Source organism: Colius striatus, unplaced genomic scaffold, assembly GCF_028858725.1.
Source record: "Colius striatus isolate bColStr4 unplaced genomic scaffold, bColStr4.1.hap1 scaffold_34, whole genome shotgun sequence".
In the NCBI taxonomy this organism is placed as follows: domain Eukaryota; kingdom Metazoa; phylum Chordata; class Aves; order Coliiformes; family Coliidae; genus Colius; species Colius striatus.
The window spans coordinates 779,337-793,640 of NW_026908518.1; the positions used below are offsets into that span (position 1 = coordinate 779,337).

At 54.9% G+C, this 14,304-nt stretch overlaps 1 pseudogene; it reads right to left on the reverse strand.

The window, feature by feature from the left end:
* Window positions 1-14,304, reverse strand: part of LOC133629191 (DNA-(apurinic or apyrimidinic site) endonuclease-like) — a 150,586-nt pseudogene that overhangs the window by 46,965 nt on the left and 89,317 nt on the right.

Here is a 14,304-nt window from a genome sequence, read left to right on the forward strand (position 1 = left end):
GCTGCCCCAACCTCCTGACACCCACCCTTTCGATGTTTGTAACTATTTATAAGATGCCTCCTCAGTCTCCTCTTTTCTGCCCAAGCTCCCTCCCAGAGCCACTTACCCACAGCTTTGCACTGAGGCACTCACAGGCCAGCAGCACAGGCCCAGCAGGATGAGGACAATCAGAACTTTCATCACTCTGGCAGCACGTGGCAGCTCCAAGAGCCAAGGGCACGTCGCAGCTCCAAGAGCCAAGGGCACGTCACCCCCAGCGCTGTGTCTGATGCCCGTAGTGCTGATAGTGCCTGGAAAGCCTCGGCCTCGGCGCTGATGTCACAGAGCTGCTGGTTCCAGGGGGATTCTGTGTGGGGCACCACGAGGGATCCAAGCTGGGGGGATGCAGATGCAGGGATGGACACCTGAGGTCACACCACACTCCACAGGACTCCAGCTGACTGCCTTTCCCAAGGCCCTTTGCAAAGACTGCACGGCAGGTCACCCTCTCTGAAGAGGACCTGCTGCTTGCCCGTGGCTGGCACGAGCCCCGCGGCTCTCCAGCCCTCCCTTGCCCACCCTGCGTGCAGCAGTGGCCGACTGTCGGCCACTACCTGAAGAGCTTTGTCCCTCTGTCCCTCTCCCTACAGCAGCAGTCAGGGGGAGCTTCCCATCACTGCAGGCTGAGCCCAATGCCTCACACTACCCTGACCCCCTCTGCTCACCTACCCGAGGGACTGGCAAAGAAATGAGAATCAGCTGAGAGCAACTCTCCCCATAGCCCTGGCCAGCCTGGAGAGCTGCAAGAGCTCAGCCAGAGATCGGGAGCAGCCTCTGCCTTCATCCCCTCTGGACCTGCTCTTCTCTGTCCCGAAAGTTCCATCATCATTACCTTTGAAAGAGGACAGGAATGGAAGAGAAGCCAGCACCAAACAAGGAGAAAATCAGGAGCGTGAGGAGCGAGTGAAGGAGCCGCCTTCCCTCGAGGGCAGCTCAGCCCAACTGACCTTCTCTGTCCCGCTGTGAGGCTTTATAGCCCCTGGCCAGCTGAGGTCACAAACGCTGGGTGGGTTCTGGAACACTCCCCTTGTGACATCAGCACGGCCCAAAGTGCTCCCCCTCCACAGGTGACCACACACAGCGCTCCCCCTCCTTTGCCACGGCCTCGGGAATCAGCAGTGGCAGGAATTGAGAGGTGAACCCCGGGCTCATGGGAGAGCATCGTTCACACCTGAAGGAAACGTGTCACACTGGAGAGGGTTCCAGGGAGGAGTGCAGCTGGTGTGTGAGGGATCCACGGTTCGCTGGGCAACCTGCATGGAGCCTGGCATGGAGCAGAGACTGTGGGCAGCTTCTATGGCTTAGTGCAGAAGAAGGGAACTGCACATGGAACTGATAAGCTGTAGGCTTGTCACCCTGGGCCCAGTCTGACCAAATGCTGTCCTTTGGGTGAGCTTTGCTCATTCCAATACCAAAACACAGCTCCATCCCAAAGGCCACCGAGAAGCGACCACCCCTCACTGAGCGTGTGCTCTGCATTTGCCTTAACCTGTGCCTTCAAAAGCGGAGCAGGAGACTTTGACAGCAAGGACAGTCAAGGTCTGTGTGACCAGAGCCACTCAAGCTCCACCTTGAAGGGAAAAATACTACAAAAAGGCTTAGGAAAGGGGGCTGTGAAGTGAAGACACCCTTGCGAGTAAGTCAGGGAAGACTCCATCACTGACTGCCTCTGACTGCTGAGATCTGCCCGTAGTTGAAGCTCTCTCCCCGCTGGGGAAGCCTTTGGCTCAGCTCTGGTTGTACTGAACGCTCACTGGCAAAGCTCAGACATATCTAGAGTGGCTTTTCCGACCTCACCCCGCGTTATTCCTGCTCTCAACATCTGCGGGTGCTTTGGCAGACAGGGCTCCCCGGCAGCCCACCAGCAGCTGCAGATGCTGCTGCTTCCATCAGCTGCACCGTTGGTTAAGCTGGGTGTACAAGTGTCTCAGTGGGCAGCAGCAGGCTGCGAGTGTGGCCGTGTGAGCCCCTGCAGCCGGCTGAGCCGCGTGTGCCGGGCACTGCTGGTACAGCCGTAACCGTGACAGCTCAGAGCACCTGGACGTGACCAGAGCAACAGCGTCACGTTGGGCATCGCCCAGAACCTAAACCCAGCCACCCCCAGCCCCTCTGACATCTGAGGACAAGCTGGAACACGAGGCTTCTGCCACATTCCTTTACCCTTTAGCGCAGCACATGCTCAAGGGACCCGGAGTTATCAAGGATGCTCCTGGCTGTTTTGCTCTGTGTGCTCAGCAGATGGCACATCCCTGCGTGGGCAGCACAGGCCTGTGATGGACTCGGAGGCAGCCGCCAGACACGCTCACCATTCCTGCCCTGCCCTGGGAGAGATCACAGTGGGAAATGGCAGCAATCCCTGATGTACAGGTGACAGCAGCAGGTCGCAGGTCTTTGCCTTCTCTCTCTCCTACTGTTAGGACCAAGCTCCACGGTGCTGAGTCCCCCCTCTCCTGCCTCTGCCCAGAGACTGAGTTGGAGATGCCCCAGATGGTGCAAGAGTGAGTTTGCTCCATGGTTCCGTCTCTGTTCCCATGTACTGCCTGTGTCAGCTCACACAGCGATCGGGAAACGAGTGAGCCCTTGCTCCTCAGAGAAGCAAGGAGGGATGTCAGGAGCTTCATGAATGCCAGTCCTGTTTGACTGCTCTGATCTCCTTCTGTGAGCTCCAGCACGCTGCCCTGCCCAGGCCCTGCAGCACAGCCCCAACGAGCCCTCAGGGAGGCGACTGCTGCTGGGAAAAGGCAGCTGGTCGTAACTCTGGCTGTACAGCCCTGCTGACACTGTCCCTGCAGCTGTCCCCACTCTCACACTGCCTCACAACCACTGTCCTCTCCGTTGACTTTCCTCCCCAAGCACAGAGAGGCTGCAGACACCCAGCTCAGGCAGTGCCGTGTGCGTCACAGGCATTTACAGTGGGGTGGGAGCAGACATCATCCTCACCCCAATCAGTCCAAGCAAGGCTGCCTTCCTAATCAATGCAATGATTGAAAAGCTGTATCCTGAGGAACGGAGACCCCGACAGACAAAACCTAAACTTGACTTGGAGATGAGGTGAGCTGAAGCTGTCAAACGTCAGCTAAAAGCTACAGTGCGTTGGAGGCCCCATTTCTGGCAACGCTGAGCCAGGCAGCTGGTGTGCTGGGTCAAGCTCAGCCCCAGCATCTGCCCCAGCACCCCTTCTGCTGAGCTCCAGCTGCAGCCTCTCGCCCTGCAGCAGACTGAAACTCTCTGGGACATGGGCTGTCCATCCCTTCTCTGTTTCTGCACCGCCGACCCCAGGAGCCCTGTCACCCTTGTCAAGCTGTGACAGAGGTGCAGACACACAGTGCAGAGGAACAACAGACAGCACAGGGTAACTCCACCTGGGTGTCCCTTCCAGCCCTACCATTCTATGATTCTGTGATCTGCAGCATCACTGCCCTCTTGGCAGGATCAAATTGGCCAGTCCACACTGCTTACAGAACAAACCCATTCTTGCTACTCTCAATTAGCTCTGAGAGCAGCACTCCCAAAGGCAGTAGCAAACATTCCCTTTTGCTGAAGGCTGCAAGAACAAGGTTGCTGCTGACTTTGAGCTGCATGTCATGAAGGTGTTGAGCTAGATCTTTGCCAGGCCAGGAGTGTTTCTGCACTGGGGCTCTCCCAGGAGAAACACCCTCTTTGTAGAGAAATGGAGAGAAGAGGCAATCACAAAAGGACAGGTGGAGATTGCCAACACACCAACTGTAACCCAAAAGTACTTCAGACAGCTGCTCAGTCACAGTTTTGCCTGGCAAATGATTTGGAATAGTTCTCCACACAGTGCTCTGTATTACACCTTGGTAGTTTAGACTTGGCTCTGCAGATGAATTACCAGCCTGGCTAAGAGCTCCAGCTGCACTGTGCCTCACCACTACGACCTTGTCAGGCCTGGATGTTGGCTCACACACATAGGAACTGGACTGACCCCAAAACCACAACCTGGGCCCTGCAGCACCGATGAGCCAAGTTAGTTCAGGTGGAAGCACATTTCTGAGCCGTGCTCCTTTCTCCAAGACTACATGTCCCAGTCAGAGATAAACTCAAACAGGCTGTGCAAGCATCCCAAGAAGTCCATCCTATGAATACATCAGGCACTTCTGACTTGGCTGAATCTTACCTCCTTGTTTTAATTGTGGTAACTCCCCTCTCCTTTCCTGAGCCATAAAGAAGAGCCAGAATGGCTGCTACAGTGAGTAAAAGTTATTAATTAGCTGTAGAAGTTGGCTTCTTCATTGTGTCACCAAACAGACTGGTGGGTACAAGTAAAGCAAAGTCCAGGTTGCTCTCAAAATCGTGGAAAGAAAGCTGAGTGACGCTGACTCAATGGCACCTTGTAGCAAATGCTTTCCATTCATGGCTGTTCATGGGAGCAGAAAAAAACCCACCTGAGATTTCCTGCAGAAGCTCAATGGAACACAAACAAAACACTCCCAACAGAGCTGACTGAAATTCCCCAAGGTTAGGAGGAGAAGCAGCACTGCAAATGTCATGTCGAAAAGACACGAACAGTGATCATGAGGAAAAGATGCAACAAGGAACAACAGGAAAGTTGTAAAGATCACTTATGAAAATAAACTCCTGATGCCTCTTATGGTCGTGTTTACCATGTGTCCCCCATCTCCCTTCCCCAAATGCACAGCTGGATTCCACACACCACACAGGAGAGTCACTGGGCTGCTGGGATCAGTCACAGACGTGACTGAGGGAAACGAAGGCATCCGAAGGAAGGGATTTGAGCAAGGGAACCCAACACAGACAAAACCATCCCCTGTGTTGCTTTCACCAGCAAATAGAAATCATCTTCTCTTTCTTTAGCGTGGTGGGAACAGCAGCTCAGCAGCTGCACCTCAGGGCACCACAGCCAGGGTCCCTACCTGGGTGTGTGAACTTGCCCGTCTGCAGCTCAGCAGCGGGTTTGTAGGCACAAATGTGACATGGACCAGCCAGCTTGAATAAAGATGGTAGGGACAAGTTAATGCAGCTGGCAAGCTACTTCCAATTATCAGAAACAGCTGCTGCAAGGTAATCAATGGGGCCCTGGGTGATCACAGGGGTGCAAGAAGCATCTGAGGAAGTAGCTGGCAAAGGAAGAGTTTGAGTCAACACTGTTGGTGGCATTACATTGCCTGTGTGTCTCTGCATGTGCATTACCTGGCTTCTCTACATCTTTGGATGAATATTGCTTGCACCGTTACAACAGGCCTGGAGCATCTTTCTGAGCAAGTAGAGGCTCAACTCAACCACCTCCCCACCTGCATCTGCCAGCAGCTCTCTGCATGATCCACGTCCTTCTGGGCTGTGTGCAACAGCTGAAGCCTCAAAAGCTGCACTGCCCAAACCGCTCCAGCAGTTCAACCCCACGCTGCAGCCTCGGGACCCAGAAGCCAAAGACCTGCCCCGAAGGGCTTGGGGAGGCCACTGGGGAGGCAGGAGGGCTGACAGCAGCTGCCAGAGCTCCCAAAGCACAGCCAAGCCCCAGCTGTGTGTCCCCCAGCTCCCCTCACCCAGCCCCAGGCCCCCAGCACGGCTCCAGCGGCTGCCCCCTGCTCACCATCGCAGGTTCGTGGCAGAGAGCGCTGAGGGCTCTGAGCACCAGGCACCGCATCACACTGCTCTCGCTCCCCAGGGACCAGGCAGGGGAGTGACAGCCCTGCAGCCAATCAGAGGCGGAACAGAGACACACAAGGGCAGCATCTGCCCAGCTCCTGCTTGTGCCCTCCAAGGGGAGGCCTTGGAACCTGAAAACAAGGGCGTTTACCCAACAAGGTGTTTTAGAAAGCTAAAACAAGGCTTTGGATGCTAAAAACTGAGGTTGAGACCCGAGAATGAGGGATTGAAAGCTGAAAATGAACAGGGTAAAGCTAAAAAGAAGAACTTGGGCCACAAAGTGAGACTTTGGAATCAAAAACTGGAGGACTGTGCTCCAAGCAATAAGGTTACAAATGGCAAAAAGGAGGCTTTGGAAGCTAAAAATGAGCATCTGGGCCACAAAACGAGCCTTTTGAGGTTAAAATTGAGTGTTTGGAAGCAAAGACATGAGGGTTTGAGCACAAAAATGAGACTGAAAAGAAAGGTGATGGTTTGGACCTAGAAGAGGATGATTTGAAATCTAAACCCAAGGTCTGGAATGTGACAATCAGGCTTTGGGAATTACAGTTTGGGTCACCAAGTGAGGTTTGAAAGATTTACATGGGGGCTTAGTTCTGAAAATAAGGCATTGGAAGCTAAAAAGGAGGGTTTGGGCCCCCAGAGGAAGGTTTGGAAGCAAAAACTCTCACTTCAGATGGTGAAAATGAGGATTTGTTCCCAAAAGTACCACTTTGGAAGCTAAAAATGAGGGTTTGGATGCAAACCAGGAGATCTTGGGCCCCAGACCGAGGACTGAGGCAGCCAAGTTCTACCTTCCCAGCCCTTTAGGTGTGGGAGCTGCCCTCAGTCGTGTGCAGTTCGTTTGCTCAGCCCAGATGAACAAATGCAGGGTGCAGGCCAGAGAGATGGGGTGGGCACTGAGGCACACAAGGAAGAACCCAGCCACAGCTTTCCTACCTCTGTCAGACAACCATGGAATTGTTGTGGTTGGAAAAGGCCTCTCAGATGATGGAGTCCAAGCCCTCACCTCACACTGCCAGGCCCATCGCTGAACCACATCCCTCAGCGCTTCATCTGCACGACTTGTGAATATCTCCAGGGATGGGGACTGCACCAGCTCCCTGGGCAGCCTGTCCCAGTGCTTCAGAACCCTCTGAGTGACAAAATTCTTTCTCATGTCCAACCTGAACCTGCCCTGGTGCAGCTCAAACCCGTTTCCTCGTGATCTGTTATTGGGTACTGGAGAGAAGCACTCGACCCCCACCTCACTACAACCCCCTTCAGGCAGCTGTAGAGAGTGATCCTGTCTCCTCTCAGCCTCCTCTGGGTTCAACATCCCCAGCTCCCTGAGCCTCTCCTCATCAGACCTGTTCTCATGACCCTTCCCCAGCTTCGCTGTAACTCTGACACCCAGCTGAAGCCACGGTGCAGTTGCTGGCAGCAACAGGTTCCCCAGGTGCTGGTGGGCTGCTGGGGATGGACACAGCGTCTGCCAAAGCTGGTGCAGATGTTGAGGCTGCGAATAGTGCAGCAGGAGATCAGAGAAGCGACTGTGCAGGGGGATTTCTGAGCTTCCCCAGCCAGCCCTTGGCACAACCAGCTCTGAGCCAGAGGCATCCCTGTGCAGAGAGGTGCAGAGAGTCAGAGGCAGCCTGAGCTGGAACCTTCCCTGACTGATTCACGATGGTGTCTTCCCCAACAGCCGCTTTCTTAAGCCATTTTATAGTCTCTTTCCCTTTGAGGTGGGGCTGGAGTGACTCTGGTCACACAGACCTTCATCTGGATTGCTGTGTAATGCTCTCACTTTGCTTTTAAAGGTGTGGGGTGAGGAGAATGCAGAGCACACGCTCAGTGAGGGCTGGTGACACCTTGGAGCTGTGTGGGCTTTGGGATGGAGCTGTGTTTCGGTGCTATAACCAGAGTCTAATGAGCAAAGTTCACCCAAAACCCAGCGTTTTTTCAGACAATGACAGACTGTTGGCCCAGGTGTCAAATGGATTGCAGATGTTACAGAAACCTCAGAGCACAGAAGCGTCATTCAGCCAGAAATCTGCAAGAACACATTTGTAAGTGTTTGGTGTCTGAAATATTGGCGTTAGGAACTTGTTCCCTTGTGGCAGCACAAGCTTCAGGACATTGCTGATCTTATAGAGCCACAAGAAGCCGTCACTGCAGCACATCTCACTCCTGTTGTCATCTGGCAAGAGCAGAACTTATCTTGGACCAATCACAGTGAGAGAAGTGAATCAGCAACTGCTCAAGCCTGTCCTGATGTCTGGACAAACACCAGGAAGCCAAAGGTGAAGAATACACTGTGAGGAAGACTCAGACCTTCATCCTCAATGGCCCCTGAGGCCCAGCGAACCCTTCAAACTGAGCAGGGAGAGGAGATCTCCTCCTCTGGAGGTCTTCAAAAGCCACCTGGACATGTTCATAGAATCATAGAATCACAGAATGGTGGGGGCTGGAAGGGACCTTTAGAGATCAACCAGTGCAACCCCACTGCTTTGACAGCCAGTGTGTGTCTGTGGGAAATGTTCCACAACCAGTGTGTGAGTGTGTGTGCAAAGGTTTGATCCGTTTTAGCCCTGCTCAGTGTCAGACTTTTCCTGTCAGTGTGAACAATGCTGTGCCTCCAGCAGAAGTTCTAAATTATGGCCAGTAGTGATTCCAGAGGCCATCCCAGGGGAGGGACAGTGTTGTGGCTGTCACCAAGGGAGAGGGAGACCTTTGGGCAGTGCTGATGTCACACAGGGGCTGTTCCAGACCCCACCCGGCGTTGTGACCTCACCTGGCCAGGGGCTGTGGAGCCTCCCAGCGGGACAGCCAGAGCCAGTTGGGCTGAGCTGCCCTCGGGAGGACTCAGCTCCATCTGTAGCTACTTGCATTTGTGCTTTCTTCAACGACTGCTTGTTTGCTGCCCACTTCTCCTCAACTTCCATTCACTTCCAAAGGTAAGGATGAACCAAATCTGCTCCTCCAGTTCGATCTCTAGGCTGAGCTCTTGCCCCTGCCTAGGCTGGCCGTAGCTATGGGAAGTGTTGCTCTGTTCTAGTTTAGATTGTGGCCCAAAAAGGAGGCTACAGAGGAAGGTTTGTGCCCAAACAGGAGGGTTTGGAAGCTCGAGATGGTAGAGCAGAGCTTTGAGTTTCAGGAGCAGCTGGAAAACTGCTCCCGGAAATACCTCAGGGCATTTGTGCCACTTTTGCCTTCCTGTTTCTTTTCCTGTGTCTATTTGAACATGCTGTCTGTGTCTCCTGCTAGATCCTGCTGAGGCTGTGTGCAATGTCTCTGCGCTTCTGCAGCGTGATCCCATACGTCGTGCCCGGAGCGCTGGCACTGCTGGGCTGCTGGTGGCTCTATTCCTCCCGAAAAGCGCAGGCCAGAGACCGTGAGGAACCGGCCACAGCTGCTGAGGAAGCGCTGGAGGAAGGCGGCACAGAGAAGGAATCGTGGCCCCAGATAGAAGCCTGTGTCCCTCAGGGACTCTCTTCCTCATTGGAAGAGGAATGCCCAGAGACTGAGCTTCCAGAAGTGTCAACACCACCAGTTGTGCCGAGCACCCAGGAGGATGACAAAGACAGAGAAGAGCCAGCAGGATGTGCAGGGGAAAGCAGCGTCCCTGCTGCTGTTTCTGTCCCCGTGCAGAGCACAGAGTGTCCCGGCAGCGCTGCAGCCAGCCCCGCACAGGGCTCAGGCTCAGGCGCTGACGCAGAGCAGCGGCCGGCAGCAGCGCCGGCAGCGCCAGGAGCCGGGCAGAAGCCGAGCTATGCCCAGATAGCTGCTGCGCTGCCGCCATCCCCGCAGGCAGAGCCCCGGGCTGAGGCAGCGCTGCCGGGTGCCGCGCGGGATGTGCCCGCTGGGCTCTGCCCGGCTGCAGCCGCCCCAGCTGATGCCCCTCCGCAGGCGGCCGGCGCTGCTGCCCCTGAGCGGGGGCTGGCGGAGGCGGCGGCAGCGGCTGAGCGCACGGCTGCCAGCAGGGATGCTGCGGGGCTGCTGGCGGCGGGCAGCCATGCGCGTGGCGCGGCAGGTAAGGGCTGTGCCGGGCTGCTGGGCACCTGGCTGGGCTGGGGCACCGACACAAACGGCTGCTGCTCCACTTGGGGCAGCGTTTGCTCAGCACTTCTTGGACTGTCTTGCCTCTGTTACTGGGGAAAGGGTCACTGGGTTTGAGGGGCTGCTGCTGAACTCGGGCCTCCTCCTGTTGCATTCCCAGAGGTGGACTGGTTTCTCCCCAGGCATCAAGGGTGTGTGATGGGACTTGACCCTTCGTGACATCCTGGGGAACCTGATGGAGGAGCATCCCCATGGAATGCGTAGCAAGTGCTCAGTGTCACCTCTCTAGGAAAAGATCTCATTGCCTGGCCTGCTGTGTGGCGGCTGCACTGTGTGGGCTGTCTGAATGCTGACCTGTGTGCCTGTCTTGCAGGTGTAAATGGCTCTGACAAGCACTCGGAGGACACAGACGGTCCCGAGTGGCAGACAGTGACCCGAAAGAAGCATGGCCAAAGAGGAAAATCCAAGGTGGTTGTCTGGGCAATAGAGGTGCCAAAGGTAAGCAGCCACTGTCCTGCTCGTGCCTCCTGCCCTGCCCTACAGAGACACTTTCAGCTGCCATGGGGACCCAACAGGAATGAAGAAGAGGTGCAGAGATGGAAAGAAGAGGCATGTTAGGGCTACACCCAGGGCTGGTGGTTGGAGTCCTTCTCCAGCACCTTCCACCCTGATCTGTCAGGGTGATGCTCTGAAAGCCCTCAGAAGGCTTTGAGAGTTCACAGCTCCTAAGAGCAGTGGATGAATTGTGGTGCTTTCCACTGTGCAGGAGGGTCAGGCTCCCGCTGCCTGTCCAAACCCACCCTGCAAATGAGCTGCAGGAACCAGGAAGATGGGCAAAAGAAGCCCCAGGGCTCAGTGGTGTTTGATCTACATTTCTCTCCTTGACTCTTGCTTTCTTGTCTTTCATCAAGGATACAGTCTCACGCTTGATTGGCAAGCAAGGACAGTTTATTAACAGCTTGAGGAGAGAGTCTGGGGCCACAATTTCTCTGTCAGCGCTCCCTGATGTTGATGACTACGAAGTCTGTCACATCAAAGGTAAGAGGAATGCGTCTTTGTTCAGAGTCTAGAGCGTAGCTTGGGGGCTTTAATTAGACTAGAAATGGATTCAGTGGCTTGGCAAGACCACGGCGTTTACCCATGTGTTCTGCTCAGGGCTGTTCCAGCAGAGGGATGTGGCAAGTGGCCCGGGCCTGGGCACGTGCAGCCTCTGTTGTAGGGCTGGGAATGCATTTGAGCAGCTTTGGCTGCTGGAGCTGAAGCAGCCCCTTTTGCAGGATCCCTTTGTGCTTGAAGCGGCAGATAGGGGATGCTTCTCAGCATCTTGTCTGGGAAAGATGTTGGAGCAATTGGGGCTGAAAAGTGCCTGTCAGTGAGTTGGGTCTATGCTGGAGGCCAAAGCCATTCCAAGTGGGGCCTGGGGCTCTGAGCTGCTCACGTTGGTTGGATATCAGGGTCTGTGTCCAATCTGTTCCAACTGAACTTGTCAGTGCAGCTCAGGAGGCTTCTGGCAGCTGGGTTGCTTCCCATGGCAGGGCTGGAGGTGTCCTCAGCCTACCTGTGCTGCTGACCTTGGGTGGGATTCTTGTCTTCCAGGCCTCTCCCATGAAGTTGAAGGAGCGCTGAGCCTGATTGGCAGGAGGTTCAAACACCTGTGTCTTGACAACATCTACCATCTGCATCCCCCTGCACCGGTGACACGTCCTTCTGTCCCTAGGACTGCAAAGTCCCAGACGCCTCAAGTGCATGCAGCAGAGAAAAAGAAGAGGAAATAGTAGGAAATTGTAGTAAATAGTAGTAATTGTAGTAAAAACACTACAAAATAAAGTCTAATGTTGCCAAAGAAAAACACGGGAAACAAAGGAAACTTGACAGAAAGTGAAGTACAGAAACTTGAGGGAAAGCCAGAGCCCCAGGCAGCTGCTGCCACCTGGACACAGGCTCTGCTGCCCAGGGGGGCCCCTAGTGCAGGGCTTTGCAGATGGCCAGAGAGTGGCCGTGGCACATGATGGGGAGAAGATAACGCTGTCCTGAAATGAAAAGGAGAGTCCTCAATGTGTGGGCAGCACATCCCAAGTAGGAGATGTCCCAATTGTCCCAGTAGGAATTGGCCATAGCTTTGGGGACAGTGGTGAAAGTGTCCCCAGAAGGGCAGCCAGTCCAAATGCCAGCCCATCTGAGTGGGAACCACAAGTCGTCAGGTTCTCTGTTGGGGGCAACTGGTGAGAGCAGTGGGGGGAGTGTTTGTGTTTTGGGCAAAACAGACTCCAAGTGCTTGACTAAGAGAGGAAAGTAGGAAAGTTTATTCTACAAGAAATAGGAAGGTGGGAGCTCTCGTCATTCGTGTGCAGTCAGTCTGCTCAGCCCAGACTCAAATAAAGGCTGCCCTGGGACCCCTCTACAGCAGTAGGATGGACACCTTGTGACTGGGTTTGTGGTGCCAGCTTTGACGTGAACAAACCATTCTTCAAAGCTGGCCATGGTCAGGGAATCACGGAATCACAGAATGGTGGGGTTGGAAGGGAGCTTTAGAGATCATCTAGTCCAACCCCCCTGCTAAAGCAGGTCCATCTCCATCAGGTCACACAGGAACGTGTCCATGTAGGTTCTGAGAGCTCCAAGGAAGGAGCCTCCACACCCTCCCTGGGGAGCCTGTGCCAGGGCTCCCTCACCCTTCCTCTAAAGCAGCTTTTCCTTCACTGAAACTACTTCTGTTCCAGCCATTGTCCATGACCCCTGGTGCTCTCACTGGGCACTACCATCCCACCCCATCCCCTTGCCATGCAACTGTCAAAGTGCCAAAGTGCCGAGCTGCTGGCTTCAATCTTCTTCCTACGGCGTGTCCCCCCTGGCCAAGCCCCAGTGCCAGGGACACCCAGCCCAGGGCTGCGTCATGGGCTCGTCTTTATTGCAGGAGCCGTGGTGGCGCCGCTGCGGCGGCATCCTACAGGGACCAAAGGGAAACCCCCTGAAACAGGAACAGAAAGGATTGTGCAGGGCACCCGTGTTTTCTTTCTAATCTGCTCAGGAGAGACTGAAAAAGCCCAGATGCAGCCAAGAGAGATTCAGGGGACAGGGTGGACACTGAGGGACACCCGAAAGCCCCCAGCCCCAGGTTTCTCACACTTTTCAGCGGTTCCATGGCAGCCTGTCTGCCAACAAACGTCTGCCTTCATCCTACTCTTGCTGTAGGAGCTCTCCTCATTCGTGTGCATTCAGTCTGCTCAGCCCAGACTGAAAAACGGCTGCCCTGGGACCCCTCTACAGGAGTGGGATACCTGAGGCTGAGGCCTTTCTGCTGTCCCTCGGGATCTATCCTATCTCTTTCTCAGCTGCAGCCTGGCTTTTTCAGGCTGGGTTAAGCAGACTCCCTGCATACAATTGAGGAGAGCTCCCACAGCAGTAGGGCTGGGAAGGTCGAAGTTTGCTGGCTGACAGGCAACCCTGGGGCCTCTCTTAAGGAGATGAAAACCTGAGGCTGGGACCTTTCTTGTGTCTCTCCCTACCAAGCACATCTTTCTCAGCTGCAACTTTCTTGGCTTTTGGGCTCATGTGATGGTTTTGCCCTGACTGGCTGCCTGGTGCCTACCAAGTTGTTCTACCACTCCCTGTGCAATGATGACTGGAAAGAATTGAGGAAGAATGTAGCAATGACACTTCTCTGGCAGAGATGGCATTGTATCAGAGGGACACGCAGCAGTGCCAGGCTCGTTTCTTTGAGGCTGAGCGGCCGGTTGAGGGTATCTGGGGGTTCCTGGAGCACGGGGAGCAGAGCAGTAGGGAGGAGTCCTGCCAGGAGCCAGCAGGTCTCACAAGAGGATGCTCCTGGTGAGTGTTGGAGCCGCTGCAACCACAGGGGTTTAAACATTCCCCAGGGAGCTCAGTGACCAGGATGGACAAACAGAGCCTGGGCATCAGCCAGGGCCTGGCACAGCAGCTTGTGCGGCAGGTGGCACAGGCAGGGCGAGCAGGGAGGACGGGCAGGCAACGATTTCAGTCCAGCATCTGACACCATCTCCCACAGCATCCTGGCCGCAAAACTGAGACAGTGTGGGCTGGATGATCAGGTGGTGAGGTGGGTTGTGAACTGGTTGAAGGGAAGAAGGCAGAGAGTGGTGATCAACAGGTCAGGATCTAGTTGGAGGCCTGTGACTCCCGCAGGGGTCGGTGCTGGCACCAGTACTGTTCAGTCTCTTCATTAATGACCTTGCTGAGGGAACAGAGGCACTGTCAGCAAGTTTGCTGATGATACTAAACTAAGGGCAGTAGCTGCCAGCCCAGAGGCTGTGCTGCCATTCAACCAGACCTGGACAGGCTGGAGGGTCAGGCAGAGAGAAATCTAATGAAGTTCAACAAGGGCAAGTGCAGAGTCTCGCATCTGGGCAAGAACAACCCCATGTACCAGTACAGGTTGGGGAATGAACTCGGAGAGAAGTGTAGGGGAAAGGGTGCTGAGGGTGCCAGTGGGCATCAGGATGAGCATGAACCAGCAATGGGCCCTCGTGGCCAAGAATTCCAATGGCGTGTTGGGGTGGATTAGAAGGGCTGTGGGCAGTAGTTGGAGAGAGGTTCTGCTCCCCCTCTCCTCTGCCCTTGTGA